We start from the raw sequence: 15,338 nt of genomic DNA on the forward strand, positions 1-15,338 counted from the left end.
CTCCTCCAGGTGATCTTCCTGACCCAGGAATCGAACCCACGTCTCCTGCATTAGCAGGCGGATTCTCTACCACTGTACCCCCTGGGAATGAAAGATCTGATACCCTGGTGGCTCAGAGGTTAAAGCATCTGCCTGCCATGCGGGAGACCCAGGTTCGAACCCTGGGTCACGAAGATCCCCTGGAGAAAGGAAATGGCAACCCACTCCAGTATTCTTGCCTGCAGAATCCCATGGAAGGAGGAGCCTGGTAGGCTACAGTCCATGGGGGTCCCAAAGAGCTGGACACGATTGAACTACTTTACTTTCTTTTTCTTTCTTTTATCCACATGTGTATTGGTGCACAAAGATTATCTTTTATCTTTGAAAACCATTAATGAAAGTTGCTGCTCTTTCCCAGCTGGAACCATGGAGGGTGCAGAAGAGAAGAAAAAGAAGATTCCTGCTGTGCCAGAAACCCTTAAGAAAAAGTGAAAGAATTTCGCAGAGCTTAATATCAAGTGACCGAGAAAGAAGTTTGCCCAAAAGATGCTTCGAAAGGCAAGGAGGAAGCTTATTTATGAAAAAGCTAAGCATCACCACAAGGAATACAGGCAGATGTACAGAACTGAAATTTGAATAGCTAGGATGGCACGAAAAGCCGGCAACTTCTATGTACCCGCGGAACCCAAATTGGCATTTGTCATCAGGATCAGAGGTATCAACGGTGTGAGCCCAAAGGTTCGAAAGGTGCTGCAGCTCCTTTGCCTCCGGCAGACCTTCTGTGACACCTTTGTGACGCTCAACAAGGCATCAGTTAACATGCTGAGAATTGAGGAGCCATACACTGCATGGGGGCACCCAAATCTGAAGTCTGTAAATGAATTGATCTACAAGCGTGGTTATGGCAAAATCAACAAAAAGCGAATTGCCCTGACAGACAACGCATTGATTGCTCGATCTCTTGGGAAATACGGAATCGTCTGCATGGAGGATCTGATTCATGAGATCTATGCCTTTGGAAAACGTTTCAAAGAAGCAAACAACTTCCTGTGGCCCTTTAAATTGTCTTCTCCATGAGGTGGAATGAAGAAAAAGACCACCCATTTTGTAGAAGGTGGAGATGCTGGCAACAGGGAGGACCAGATCAACAGGCTTATTAGAAGGATGAACTAAGGTATCTACCAGGATTATTTTTGTAATCTGGTCCATTAATAAACAATTGAAACAACAACAACAACAAAAAAGAAAGTTGCTAAGAGAGACTTCCCTGGCCATCCAATGGTTAAGACTCTGCACTTCCAATGCAGGGGCCCAGGGTTCAATCCCTGGTTGGGGAACTAAGATCCCACATGCCATGTGGTGTGGTCAAAAATAATAATAAATAAAGACTTAAAAATAATAAAAAAGAAAGTTGCTAAGAGAGTAGATCTTAAAAGTTTCCATCACAAGAAAAAAAGATTTATACACTGTATAGTGATGGGATTTAAACAGATTTACTGTGGTGATTTTGCAATGTATACACACATTGAATCATTATGTTGTACCAATTGTAATGGTATAGACCTATTATATCTCAAGAAAAAATGAAGAAAATCATATGAATGAATATGGAGAATTATCCATGTCTATATCCAGTCCACATGTTGTGATATAGTCCATCATTTAAAAAAATACTAAAATGGAACCAAAACTTACCATAGGAAAGTCAGCCTCCTTACATGGCTTAAAGTGGTGCTCTTCCAACTTAACTGTGCAAACAAATCTCCTAGGGAAAATGCAAAATCTGATTCAGTCGATCTGGTGTGGAGCCTGAGAGTCTGTGTTTTTAACAAGCTTAGAGATGATGCTGATTCTGCTGGTCCGAGGACAGTAAATATGTAGAGATGACTCATTGGAAAAGACCTGATGCTGGGAAAGATTGAAGGCAAGAGGAGAAGAGGGAGGCAGAGGATGAGATGGTTGGGTAGCATCACCGACTCAGTGGACATGAATTTGAACAAACTCTGGGAGATGGTGAAGGACAGGGAAGCCTGGTGTGCTGCAGTCCATGGCGTCGCAAAGATTCGGACACCACTGAGCGACTTAACAACAGCAGTGAGGAATAGAGAACCTTAATAATGGGGGTTTAGTTCCAGCTGCATAAAGCAGAAAACCCAAAATACCAATTATTTTTTAAGAGAGAAGATTATTTCTTTCTCATTTCTCATGGTCGCTAGGCCTGGGCTGATGTGGTGGCTTCACCATACAACAAGGTAACAGGTGTCTCTTTTTCCACTCCATCAGCCTCAGAACCTGGCTTCCATCTTCAAGATCACCAGCTGGGGTCCCAGCTCTCCTGTCGTATCTTGGGCCAGAAGCAGTTATATCCCGAGCACCTAGGATAAGCCTGTTACATGGTAGATAGCCAATAAATATTTGATGACTATGCTTGGGAGAGAGAGATCAGCAAATACATATGAAGAACTTCCAAAAATTATTTGACGGAATCTCCCAACAAGTCATACCTGTGGGAGAAGCAGATGTCATTACAGAGGCAACACTTGGAGACCTCACGGGCCTGGGATAATAAACTCTCCCATCGGCTTGCCCCGGAAGTCCCTGAGAGAGGCTCATTTGTTCCAGGGAGATGAGGGTTCACAGCGTCGGGCTCAGCGTTCAGTGTAGCTCTCTGAGGGCCAGCCCACGTGGCATCCTGGAAGGGGCAGGCTTAGGAAGCTAATTCACTGTGGTCCAGAGGCCACTCGGAATGGAAGTGAGGTGCTACAACATGGATGAAACTTGAGGACATTCTACTCAGTGGGGGAAAAAAAAAAAAATATATATATATATATATGAAGAAATATTGTATGGTTTTACTTATATGGGGTACTTAAATTAGTCAAGTTCAGAAGACAGAAAAGTGATCTAGAGCTTCCCGGGGCTGCGGGAGAGGTGAACGGGGAATTCATGTTTAATGGGCACAGAGTTTCAGTCTGGGATGATGAGAAGTTCTGTGGATGGATGGTGGGGACGGTTGCACAACAATGTGAATGTACTTAATGCCCCCATATGGTACACTTAAAAATGGTTGGGAATTCCCAGGCAGTCCAGTGACCTCTGTGCTTCCACTGCAGGGGGCATGGGTTCAACCCCTGGTCAGGGAACTCTATCCCACATGCTATGTGGCACGGTGTGGTGTGGCCAAAATAAAAAAATAATAAATAGATTGTGAGGCTTTCCACTAAAAGAAAGGTTAAGAAGGTAAATTTGATGTTATGTGTATTTCACCACAATAAAAAAAAAGCAAATAGCCTAGAGATTGATACTAGAACTCGGTATGGTCAATGCTCAAGGGAACCCATGGATTGGGAGGCGGGCAGGAGAGGTTCTGTCAGTTACGTGATGTGAGTGGAGGGTGGGGGAGTGGGGGGACGTGGGGGCCCTGTGGTCCAAGGGGCTTGGATTTCTCCTCTTACCTACATTTCCCAGCTCTATCCCTTTCTAAGTGGACTTAGAAAAACAGACTGGAAATTATCCACACACGCTAAAATTATCAAGCCAAACAAACATGGCAAGATGGTACTTGGAATCCAGCAAGCTTGCGTGTTGCCTAGACTTGAAGGACAGTTCCAGCAGAGCCCCTTCTCCCCCGGCTCCATGCCTCCAGATGTGGTGACTGCTCTTGGCGTCAGTCACGGAATGCTGGACCTGATACTGTGAACCTTCACCAGGACACCGACACCCAGCTGAGTTTGCCTTTAACCCGCGGGCGTTCCTGAACTCACTTCCTCTGTGATTCTTTTGCACATCTGATGACTAGTGTTTCCAAAATAAGTTTTGCTTTTCTTTTAAAAATTCATCTATTTTCAGCTACTCTGGGTCTCGGCTGATGCTTGCAGGCTACTCTCTGGTTGCAGTATGTGAACTTCTCATTGCAGTGGCTTCTCTTGTTGCAGAGCGCTGGGCTCCAGGTCACGTGCGCTTCAGTAGTTGTGGCGCGTGGGCATAGTTGCCCTGAGGCAAGTGGAATTTTCCCTGATCAGGGATCCAACCCGTGTCCCCCCCGCAGTGGCAGGTGGATTCTTAACCACTGGACCACCAGGGAAGTCCTGATAACAAGTTTTAACTTTCTTACCTAAAAAATCCACATACACACATCCACTCATGGATCCAACTAGAAGTTCGCAGACCTAGGTTACACATGCCTGTTCTAGATGCGGAACAATTTTATCTAGATATGCACCTGCGGTGTCAGCGATTGTCACCAGGTCAATGTTGGTGCCAACTGGACCCTCGCTCATAGGTGCTCCTAGAAGCTCACTGTCTGGTTAAGAGACAATGCACAACATTGGTTGGGATTTCCTAGTTTTAAGTGACAAAAAACTAACCTAACAAGCTTTAGTTAGAAGTCAGTATATTGGTTCTTTTAACTGAGATAACGGGTTTCTGGCACTGCTGGACCAGGCTTAAAGTGTCAGAATTTGGTGTCTCCATCTCACAACCCTGCTCTCCTCTGGCTCCTTAGATTTTCTCATGAAGGCAAAGCTCTAGTCATCCGTGATATCAGTACTAGTCATTTTAGGAGAAGAGACACATTCTTTTTCTCAGGATCCAAACCAAGCCTCCAAAAAGCTTCTACTTGCATCACAGACCTACCTCCTCTTTCTGCCGGCCTGTGTCCTGTGGTTCCCTGTGGGTGGGGGAGGTGGGGCCATGTGTCTGACAGTCTTAGAAGGTGGAGAAAGGAGTTTCTGAGAGGAAAAGAGCCTGGACAGAAGAAAAATAACAGACTTCTACTGCACAGGTGTAGCTCAGCTGGTAAATAATCCACCTGCAATGCAGGAGATCCTGGTTAGATTCCTGGGTTGGGAAGATCCCCTGGAGAAGGGATAGGCTACCCACTCCAGTGTTCTTGGGCTTCCCTGGGGGCTCAGACAGTAAAGAATCTGCCTGCAGTGCAGGAGACCTAGGTTCGATCCTTGGGTTGGGAAGATCCTCTGGAGGAGGGCATGGCAACCCACTCCAGTATCCTTGCCTGGAGAATCCCATGGACAGAGGAGCCTGGCGGGCTGCAGCCCATAGGGTCACAAAGAGTTGGATACAACTGAGCGACTAAGCCCAGAGCAGCCCTGAAGATATCTGTACAAATGATTGCAAGTCAGCATGACGAATACTACTGAATATAAGGAAGCACAGAGAAGTCTAATGGAGATATATACGGAGTCATCAATTTTACTGGATATGGGGACTTCTCTGGTGGTCCACTGTTTAGGAATCTGCCTGCCAATGCAGGGAACACGGGTTCCACCCCTGGTCTGGGAAGATCCCACATTCTTCAGAGCATGGTGCGGAGCTCGCGCACCACAACTCCTGAGCTCAAGTCCTAGGGCTTGTGCTTGGCAACAAGAGAAACCGATGCAGAGAAGCCTGCACACCAAAACTAGAGGAAGACTGTGCCCAGCAAGGAAGACCCAGTGCAGCTGACCGTTTAAAAAATGTATGTATAACAATCGAAAACCCAGCACAGCCAAAAAAGAGAGAAAAGAAAGTTAAATTTTAAGAAATCTACTAGATATGTTTCAGGTAAAGACAGCTCAAAGATATCATGCATGATACAGTTTTTAAAATAAAAACAGAAATCTCTTTATTTTGCTAAATATCATCTATTGATAGCTCCATGTCTGTTGTCTTTCTTGCTCATTGTTTTGTTCTTCCACCAAGCACAATGCCTACATATTTTAGGAATTCAGTGAATATTTGTTGAGCTGGCCTTTTACAACAACAGTAGGGTATCTTCGGGGCTTCCCAGGTGGCACTAGTGGTAAAGAACCTGCTTGCCAATTCAGGAGAGGTAAGAGACTCAGGTTCAGTCCCTGGGTCCGGAAGATCCCCTAGAGGGGGGCATGGCAACCCACTCCAGTATTCTTGCCTGGAGAATTCCCAAGGACAGAGGAGCCTGGCGGGCTGCATTCCATGGGGTTGCAAAGAGTTGGACACAGCTGAAGGGACTTGGCATGCAGGCACAGGGAAACCTCAGGCTTGCCTGGTGGCTCAACGGTAAAGAATCTGCCTGCCAATGAAGGAGAAACAAGTTAAATCCTGGGTCAGGAAGGAATATCCCCAGGAGAAGGGAATGGTTACGCATTCCAGCATTCTCACCTGGGAAATCCATGGACACACGGGTCCTGGAGGACTACAGTCCATGGGGTTGGAAACAGTCAGGCAGGACTTAGTGACTAAAGCGACAATAAGGGTAACCTCCTACGTAGACAAAGACTTAAAGAATTAAAGCCCAAAAAGATCCTGCTGATAAACTGACCTCTCAGTTTATGTTTTGTCTTCAGTTAGCTCTTATCTACAGAGATAACATTCAGATAACACCAGCACTCCCCTTCATTTGTATTGTTATTTTTCATCACCAACATCTGACAGCCTTGATTTTTTTAAGTTGTCAGGCTCTTTGTCCCATCAAATGAAGCATGTACATGAGAACACTCAGCAAGTACAGAATCCTAGAAAAATGCAAGCTGCTTTTATTATTAGAAGATTGGAAATGCCATAGTCTTTTAACTTATTCTTGTGACATAAAGAGAGTCCTCAGAAGAATGGAAGGCTTTCTTAGCCAGCTTGCTTCTCTTTCCACCCAGCCCCTCCCTAGAGAACTGATTTATTTTTTCACTGTGGTCCAAGCAGAGCTGAAAGGACATGGACTTTAAATTTAAATATGCAGGCTACATGTGTACTTGTTGTGTAGTTGCTAAGTTGTGTCCAACTCTTTTGGGACCCCATGGGCTGTACCCCACCAGGCTCCTCTGTCCAAGGGATTTCCCAGGTGAGAATACTGGTGTGGGCTGCCATTTCCTGCTCCAGGGGATCTTCCTAACCCAGAAATCAAACCCACATCTCCTGCACTGGTTGGTGGATTCTTTACCCCTGAGCCACAAGGGAATCCCTAATACCTAATCAAAATCAGGTAAAAAAAAATTAGCACAGTGAGGAGTTTTGATTTAGTAATACTTAACTGTTACATCAAATAGCGCTTTTTTTTACCACGCCAGTTAAGCCCTATGGGTTCTTAGTTCCCTGATCAGGGATTGAACCTGGGCGCCCAGCAGTGAAAGGCAGAGTCCTAATCACAGGATGGCCAAGGAATTCCTTCAAATGGCTTTTCGATCTTGGTCTTTGAATATCATCGCTTCATAATTAGGGCAATTCAGCTCTGTGCTGATTCGCCCCTCCAACGCTCATCATTGGTCCATACTAGGCCCTCTTTTATTTTATCTACCTGTGTGTTTATTTGTTAATAATTTAATGAATACCTCTGAACTCACTCTCCAGTTAGAGAACTAACACATTGAGAGAAACTTCCACCTTTTGCCTTGCCCCTTCCTCTCCCCACCCCTCCCCTCACTGCCCTCTGCCCACTGTGTGGGCACAATTCTGAATCTTGTATTTTTATTCATTCTTGATTTCAAATATTTTTATCACACATATATGCATGCAAACAAATTGATGATTAGTTTTCACTGCTTTTGACTTATGAAAAGCATATTATTCTGTACATAGTCTTCTGGGACACTTTTTCCATTTAGTTTTCGATTGCTAAGAATTATTTACTTCTATTACTAAGAGCTGTGGGCTACTGTGATTCATTCATCTTCACTGCTGTATAGCATTTCATTGTGTGAAATACAATGTTTATTTATCTGGCCTCCTGGATCCTGGAGTTCGGGTTTTCACGTTTCTTGCTGCAATGAACATTCTCATAAGTGGTTTACTCTGCATACCTGCTGGAGTTGCCTTCGGTTTATATCTATGAGTGGAGTGTGAGTCAATTGTAGGTAGTGTGAATGTTTACCTTTGCAGGATAAAACCAGTTTTCAAAGCAGCCGTAACAGTTTATACTCTCACCATGCTATTGATCTATCTGCTTCAGCTCTTGGCATTATTAGACCCAATTTTTTGCCAGCTATATGGATGTAAATTGGTATCTATGGTCTTGATTTGTGTTTCCTGGATTATTTATGAGAAATTCAATAAGTGAAATAGAAAGAGAATTATTATCCATATGAAAAATAAATCAGATTCCTATCTCACATCAGACATGCAAATCAACTCCAGATGGATTAAGGATTCAAATATCAAAAGCAAAACTTTAAAACTTCCAGAAAAAATAGGAGTGTATATCTTCAGATCTGGAGGGTAGGGAAGGATTTCTTAAACACTGGACCCAAAAAAGCCCATTATCAATTAAGTGTGTTGGATTTGACTACACTGAAGTAAAAAACTTGTATTAATCAAAAGACATGTTAAAGAAGGTAAAAAAATAAACTACAAACAGAGAAAATGTGTCATATATCACAAAGAATCTACCAGAAATATTTAAAAACTTCTACAAGTCAATAAACAAAGGACAATAACCCAATGGAAAGATAGGGAAAGACATAAAAGGACATTTCACAGAAGAGGAAACACATAAAGCCAACATTCATACGGCAAGACACTCAAGCTCCTCAATTTAAAAAGCATCCTTTAAGGAAAATCAGGACACTTTCAAACCTTAGCCACTTAATCTTCCTCCAGGCTAAGAAAAGAAGAGTCTAGAAAAACAAAATACAAACAAACGTTCATCCAATATTTCAGAAAAAGTAACCAAAATGAAAGGAAAGCAGAATACTTACCAATGTATTTTGTGTATTCTCTGATTTTGAGGATTTCTGCTGCCTTACATATTGTTGGCACTCAGCAGTGGTTAATTGATTGATTCCCTGTGCCTGATTTTCTGTAAGCCTAACTTTGATTTCTTTCAGACTCAGAACAGATGGGCACATCGTTTTAAGACATCAATAAACATTATAGAACATGATATTCTTTCTCTGACCCCTGTGCCCTGTTGGCTATGAGAATAAAGCACCCACTTGAAGGAAGAAATCAGATTTAATCTAAAAGGCATGGTATGGCATAGGCGCGCCAGACCCAGTGGTTGACAACAAAGTGCTGAGTCGGCATTGCTAGGGCGAATCAGAGCACAGAAGAGGGTGGGAACACCCCCAGGCCCGCTCACAAAGTGATCCCGAAATGAAATGAATGTGTTTTTATAAAACAAGCACTACATTGTAAGGTGCTCTCAGAGAGCCCTGGTTTAATAAAGGTGACATTCCAGAGGGTAGTTACTTCTTTTGTATCAGATTGTAAAAATGTGAGCTTGTAGTACTTGATTTTTTCTTCAGGAAAACAGCTCTAAATTTTAATATTTCTAAAGATTGATCTGTAGGGGAGTATCTAAAGGAAATTGATGTGGTAATACTGTCTTGGATATTCTGCAGTAAGCTATAACCTTATTGTGTATGATCTTAATTCAGATAATGTGGAAAATACATACTAAAAGACCTAGAATTTTATGTTTCCTTTGACCCAGCAATTTAACATCTATAGCTCAGATGCTAAAGAATTTTCCTGCAAGGTGGAGACCAGGGTTCAATCCCTGGGTTGGGAAGATCCCCTGGAGAAGGAAATGGCAACCCACTTCAGTATTCCTGCCTGAAGAATCCCACGAACAGAGGAGCCTGGCGGGCTACAGTCCATAGGGTCGCAAAGAGCCGGACACTGAGTGACTAACACACTAACTAGTCAATTCCAAGGAAGCAATCACAGATGAGCCTAAAGATACAGCTACTAGAATTTTCATCAAAGAATCATCTATAAAAGTGAAAAACTAAAAGCAAGCTGAATGTAAAAATGAGGGCATAAATTGCAGTTTACCAACACATCTATTAAAATAATGAGAAAACATATCTGACGTGGAAATTGATCATACAGTTACAGGTTATGAACAGAATATAAGGTATGATCTTATTTGAAGGATATACACCAGGATATTCCTGTAGCTCAAATGGTAAAAAATCTGCCTGCGAGGCAAGAGACCGGTGTTCGATCCCTGGATTGGGAAGTTCCTCTGGAGAAGGGAATGGCAATCCACCCCAGTATTCTTGCCTGGAGGATTCCATGGACAGAGAAACCTGGCAGGTTACAGTCCATGGGGTCACAAAGAGCTGGACACGACTAAGTGACTAATATACACAGTACACCAATGTAAACCTAAAGGAAGCAGACTGGAAAGATTGATACCATGCAGGGGAAGAGAAAATGCAGCATAGATGATCAGAAGGTCATGAATTACAGATGGAGCAGATGGAAAGGATACGAGTAAAAACAAACACAGCAGACAAACAAAAAACTTAGGAAAATAATGGATTGAAGGAATGAAATATGGAAGCTTGAATCCACTCTCAAAAAATGAAAGTAGAGAAGACTGTGTCTAGAATATGAAGAATATCAGGTCCAAAGTGGTATAATTGTTAACTAAAAGAGAAAGACTTGGCTGCTCTGAAGACTATATTCAGTGAGAGTAAGTAACATCAGGAAGATAGGTGTTAGATCTAGCACTCAACATTTCTGAGCGCCTACTGTGTGCTAGGAGCTGTAACTTGCCATATTTACTTGTTCAGCGTTTGGGCTGTGGGGGGTCTTCAGGGCTGCACTTGGGGTTCCCTAGTTGTGGGAACAGGGCTTCCTCTTCGAGCTACACAGGCTTTCACTGTGGTGGCCTCTCTTCTTGCGGGGCACAGGCTCTAGAGCTTGGGCGTCAGTAGCTGTGGTTTATGGGCCTGATTGCTCCAAGCTATGTGGGATCCTCCCGGACCAGGGATCAAACCAGTGTCCCCTGAGTTGTCAGGCAGATTCTTAACCACTGGACCACAGGGGAGCCCAGAAGTGCCTTATTTAATCCTTTCCAGAAACCCTGGGACAGGTAAGGATCAGAAAGATCAGGTGGTCTGCTCAAGGTCGCAAGAGTATGACAGGGTGGAGCCAGGATCCTGAGCCAGTATTGCTAGAGCCCTATGGCAAGAAACAAATGATTGGTGACCGTAATTTTTGATTGGTAACTATAATTTTTTTTTTCTGACCATGCCATGTGGCTTGTGGGATCTTAGTTCCCCTACCAGGGATCAAATTTGTGTTGCTTGCAATGGAAGCTAGGAGTCCAAACCACTGGACTGCCAGGGATTATAATTACCAGTAATTATAATTTTTAATGATTTTGAACCTAAGCCCCAACAGTGGAGGAAAAGCCCAGCAAACTATGGTATATTATAGATGCCTTATCAGAGTCTCAAAAACAACAATGCTGTGGGCTACTTCTATAGCTAAAAACTGTACATGTGAAATGTCATTAAGTGGAAAAAACAGAACCCAAGATCACCTTCACACAGTAACGAGAGCTCTGCCAAACACATGTGTTCCTATTGACCAAGACTGAGGGTGAGTTTGTATAATATATGTTGATGCATTATTGAATTCATAACAGGTTTTTCTGCAAGTGAGGAAAACTTCCTTCTCTTGTGCCTTATTTAATGTAACAGTGTATTCTTCTTAAATATATTTTGAATGATTTGCTTTCCCTTAATAATTAAAATTTATATTCTTTCAAATAATTATATGACTACCAAACTAATAAATTAAAATATTGAATTTTGCCAAATTAAATTCCCCCATTCATTTCAACATTGGTTGAAAATTATAATCCAGCTTTTCTAAACATTTAATGAATTCAACAGTCCAATAGATTAACTCCTTATATATGTTTTAAAAATCTAGAGAGTTATTCCACATACAATAACACAAAGACTGTACCATTAAAAAAATAAAAAGGATCATACCATTGGTACCTTGTCTAGTTTCTTCGGCTTACAATATTTCTGAGATTCATCTATGTTGTAGCATATATCAATAATTTCATAGTATGGATGTGCCACAATTTACTCATTCATTCACTTATTAATCAGCATTTGGTAAACAAAATAATGCTGCAAATGTGCAGCAACATGGATGGACCTAGAGACTGTCATACTGAGTGAAGTAAGACACAGGAAAGCAAGTATATCACTTTCACTTATACTTCACTTCAGTTCAGTCACTCAGTTGGGTCCAACTCTTTGAGACTCCATGGACTACAGCACACCAGGCCTCCCTGTCCATCACCAACTCCCAGAGCTTACTCAAACTCACGTCCATTCAGTCAGTGATGCCATCCAACCGCCTCATCCTCTCTTGTTCCCTTCTCCTCCTGCCTTCAACCTTTCCCAGCATCAGGGTCTTTTCCAATGAGCAAGCTCTTCCCATGAGGTGGCCAATGTATTGGAGCTTCAGCTTCAGCCTCAGTCCTTCCAATGAACACCCAGGACTGATCTCCTTTAGGATGGACTGGTTGGATCTCCTTGCAGTCCAAGGGACTCTCAAGAGTCTTCTCCAACACCACAGTTCAAAACCATCAATTCTTTGGCCCTCGGCTTTCTTTATAGTCCAACTCTCACATCAATACGTGACCACTGGAAAAACCATAGCCTTGACTAGACCGACCTTTGTTGGCAAAGTAATGTCTCTGCTTTTTAATATGCTGTCTAGGTTGGTCATAACTTTTTTCCCAAGGAGCAAGAGTCTTTTAATTTCATGGTTGCAGTCACCATCTGCAGTGACTTTGAAGCCCCAAAAAATGAAGTCTGTCACTGTTTCCATTGTTTCCCCATCTATTTGCCATGAAGTGGTGGTACAGGGTGCCATGATCTTATTTTTCTGAATATTGAGCTTTAAACCAACTTTTTCACTCTCCTCTTTCACTTTCATCAAGAGGCTCTTTAGTTCTTCCTCATTTTCTGCCATTAAGAGTGGTGTCATCTGCATATCTGAGGTTATTGTTATTTCTCCCGGAAATCTTGATTCCAGCTTGTGCTTCATCCAGCCCAGCATTTCTCATGATGTACTCTGCATATAAGTTAAATAAGCAGGGTGACAATACACAGCCTTGACAGACTCCTTTCCCGATTTGGAACCAGTCTGTTGTTCCATGTCCAGTTCTAACTGTTGCTTCCTGACCTGCATACAGGTTTCTCAGGAGACAGGTGAGGTGGTCTGGTACTCCCATCTCTTTCAGAATTTTCCACAGTTTATTGTGATCCACACAGTCAGAGGCTTTGACATGGTCAGTAAAACAGAAGTAGATGTTTGTCTGGAACTCTCTCATTTTTTTGATGATCAGCACATGTTGGCAATTTGATCTCTGGTCCTTCTGCCTTTTCTAAATCCAGCTTGAAAATCTGGAAGTTCATAGTTCATATATTGCTGAAGCCTGGCTTGGAGAAGTTTGAGAATTACTTTCCTAGCGTGTGAGATGAGTGTAATTGTGTGGTAGTTTGAGCATTCTTTGGCATTGCCTTTCTTTGGGATTGGAATGAAAACTGACCTTTTCCAGTCCTGTGGCCACTGCTGAGTTTTCCAAATTTGCTGGCACATTGAGTGCAGCACTTTCACAGCATTATCTTTTAGAATTTGAAACAATTCAACTGGAGTTCCATCACCGCCACTAGCTTTGTTCATAGTGATGCTTCCTAAGACCCACTTGACTTCACATTCCAGGATGTCTGGCTCTAGGTGAGTGATTACACCATCGTGATTATCTGGGTCATGAAGATCTTTTTGTACAGTTCTTCTGTGTATTCTTGCCACTTCTTCTTAATATCTTCTGCTTCTGTCAGGTCCGTACAATTTCTGTTCTTTATTGAGCCCATCTTGGCATGAAATGTTCCCTTGGTATCTCTAATGTTCTTGAAGAGATCTCTAGTCTTTCCCATTCCATTGTTTTCCTCTATTTTTTCTCACTGATTGCTGAGGAAGTCTTTCTTATCCTCTCCTGGCTATTCTTTGGAACTGTGCATTCAGATGGGTATATCTTTCCTTTTCTCCTTTGCTCTTCGCTTCTCTTCTTTTCACAGCTATTTATAAGGCCTCCTCAGACAGCCATTTTGCTTTCTTGCATTTCTTCTTCTTAGGGATGGTCTTGATCCCTGTCTCCTGTACAATGTCACGAACCTCTGTCCATAGTTCATCAGGCACTCTGTCTATCAGATCTAGTCCCTTAAATCTATTTCTCTCTTCCACTGTATAATCATAAGGGATTTGATTTAGGTCAAAACTGAATGGTTTAGTGGTTTTCCCCACTTTCTTCAATTTAAGTCTGAATTTGGCAATAAGGGGTTCATGATCTGAGCCACAGTCAGCTCCTGGTCTTGTTTTTGCTGACTGTATAGAGCTTCTCCATCTTTGGCTGCAAAGAATATAATCAATTTGATTTCGGTGTTGACCATTTGGTGATGTCCATGTGTAGAATCTTCTCTTGTGTTGTTGGAAGAGGGTGTTTGCTAGGACCAGTGCGTTTTCTTGGCAAAACTCTATTAGCCTTTGCCCTGCTTCATTCTGTACTCCAAGGCCAAGTTTGCCTCTTACTCCAGGTATTTCTTGATTCCCTACTTTTGCATTCCAGTCCCCTATAATGAAAAGGACATCTTTCTTGGGTGTTAGTTCTAGAAGGTCTTGGAGGTCTTCAAAGAATCATTCAACTTCAGCTTCTTCAGCCTTACTGGTCAGGGCATAGACTTGGATTGCTGTGATATTGAATGGTTTACCTTGGATATGAACAGAGATCATTCTGTTGTTTTTGAGATTGCATCCAAATACTTCATTTTGGACTCTCTTGTTGACTGTGGTGGCTACTCCATTTCTTCTAAGGGATTTCTGCCCACAGTAGTAGATATAATGGTCATTTGAGTTAAATTCACCCATTCCAGTCCATTTTAGTTTGCTGGTTCCTAGAATGTCGATGTTCACTCTTACCATCTCCTGTTTGACCACTTTAAATTTGCTTTAATTCATGGACCTAAAATTTCAGGTTGTATGCAATATTGCTCTTTACAGCATCAGACTTTACTTCCATCACCAGTCACATCCACAACTGGGTGTTGTTTTTTCTTTGGCTCTGTCTCTTCATTCTTTCTAGAGTTATTTCTCCACTGTTCTCCAGTAGTATGTTGGGCACCAACTGACCTGGGGAGTTCCTCTTTCAGTGTCCTATCTTTTGCTTTTTCATACTGTTCATGGGTTTCTCAAGGCAGGAATACTGAAGTGGTTTGTCACTCCCTTCTCCAGTGGACCACATTTTGTCAGAACTCTCCATCACGACCCATCCATCTTGTGTGGCCCTACACGGCATGGCTCATAGTTTCATTTAGTTAGACAAGGCTGAAGTCCATGTGATCAGTTTGATTAGTTTTCTGTATTTGTGGTTTTCAGTCTGTCTGCCCTCTGATGGAGAAGGATAAGAGACTTATGGAAGCTTCCTGATGGGAGAGAGACTAACTGAGGGAAAAACTGGGTCTTGTTCTGATGGGGGGGGGGGTCATGCTCTGTAAAATTTTAATCCAATTTCCTGTGGATGGATAGGTCTGTGTTCCCTCCCTGTTATTTGACCTGAGGTCAAACTATGGTGG

The 15,338-nt window shown here is 42.5% G+C and overlaps 1 pseudogene; it reads left to right on the forward strand.

The window, feature by feature from the left end:
- Positions 1-405: 405 nt before the first annotated feature.
- Positions 406-1,191, forward strand: LOC122686844 (annotated as a pseudogene).
- The last annotated feature ends 14,147 nt before the right edge of the window (positions 1,192-15,338 follow it).

This window comes from Cervus elaphus, chromosome 30, assembly GCF_910594005.1.
Source record: "Cervus elaphus chromosome 30, mCerEla1.1, whole genome shotgun sequence".
Classification (NCBI taxonomy): Eukaryota; Metazoa; Chordata; class Mammalia; order Artiodactyla; family Cervidae; genus Cervus; species Cervus elaphus.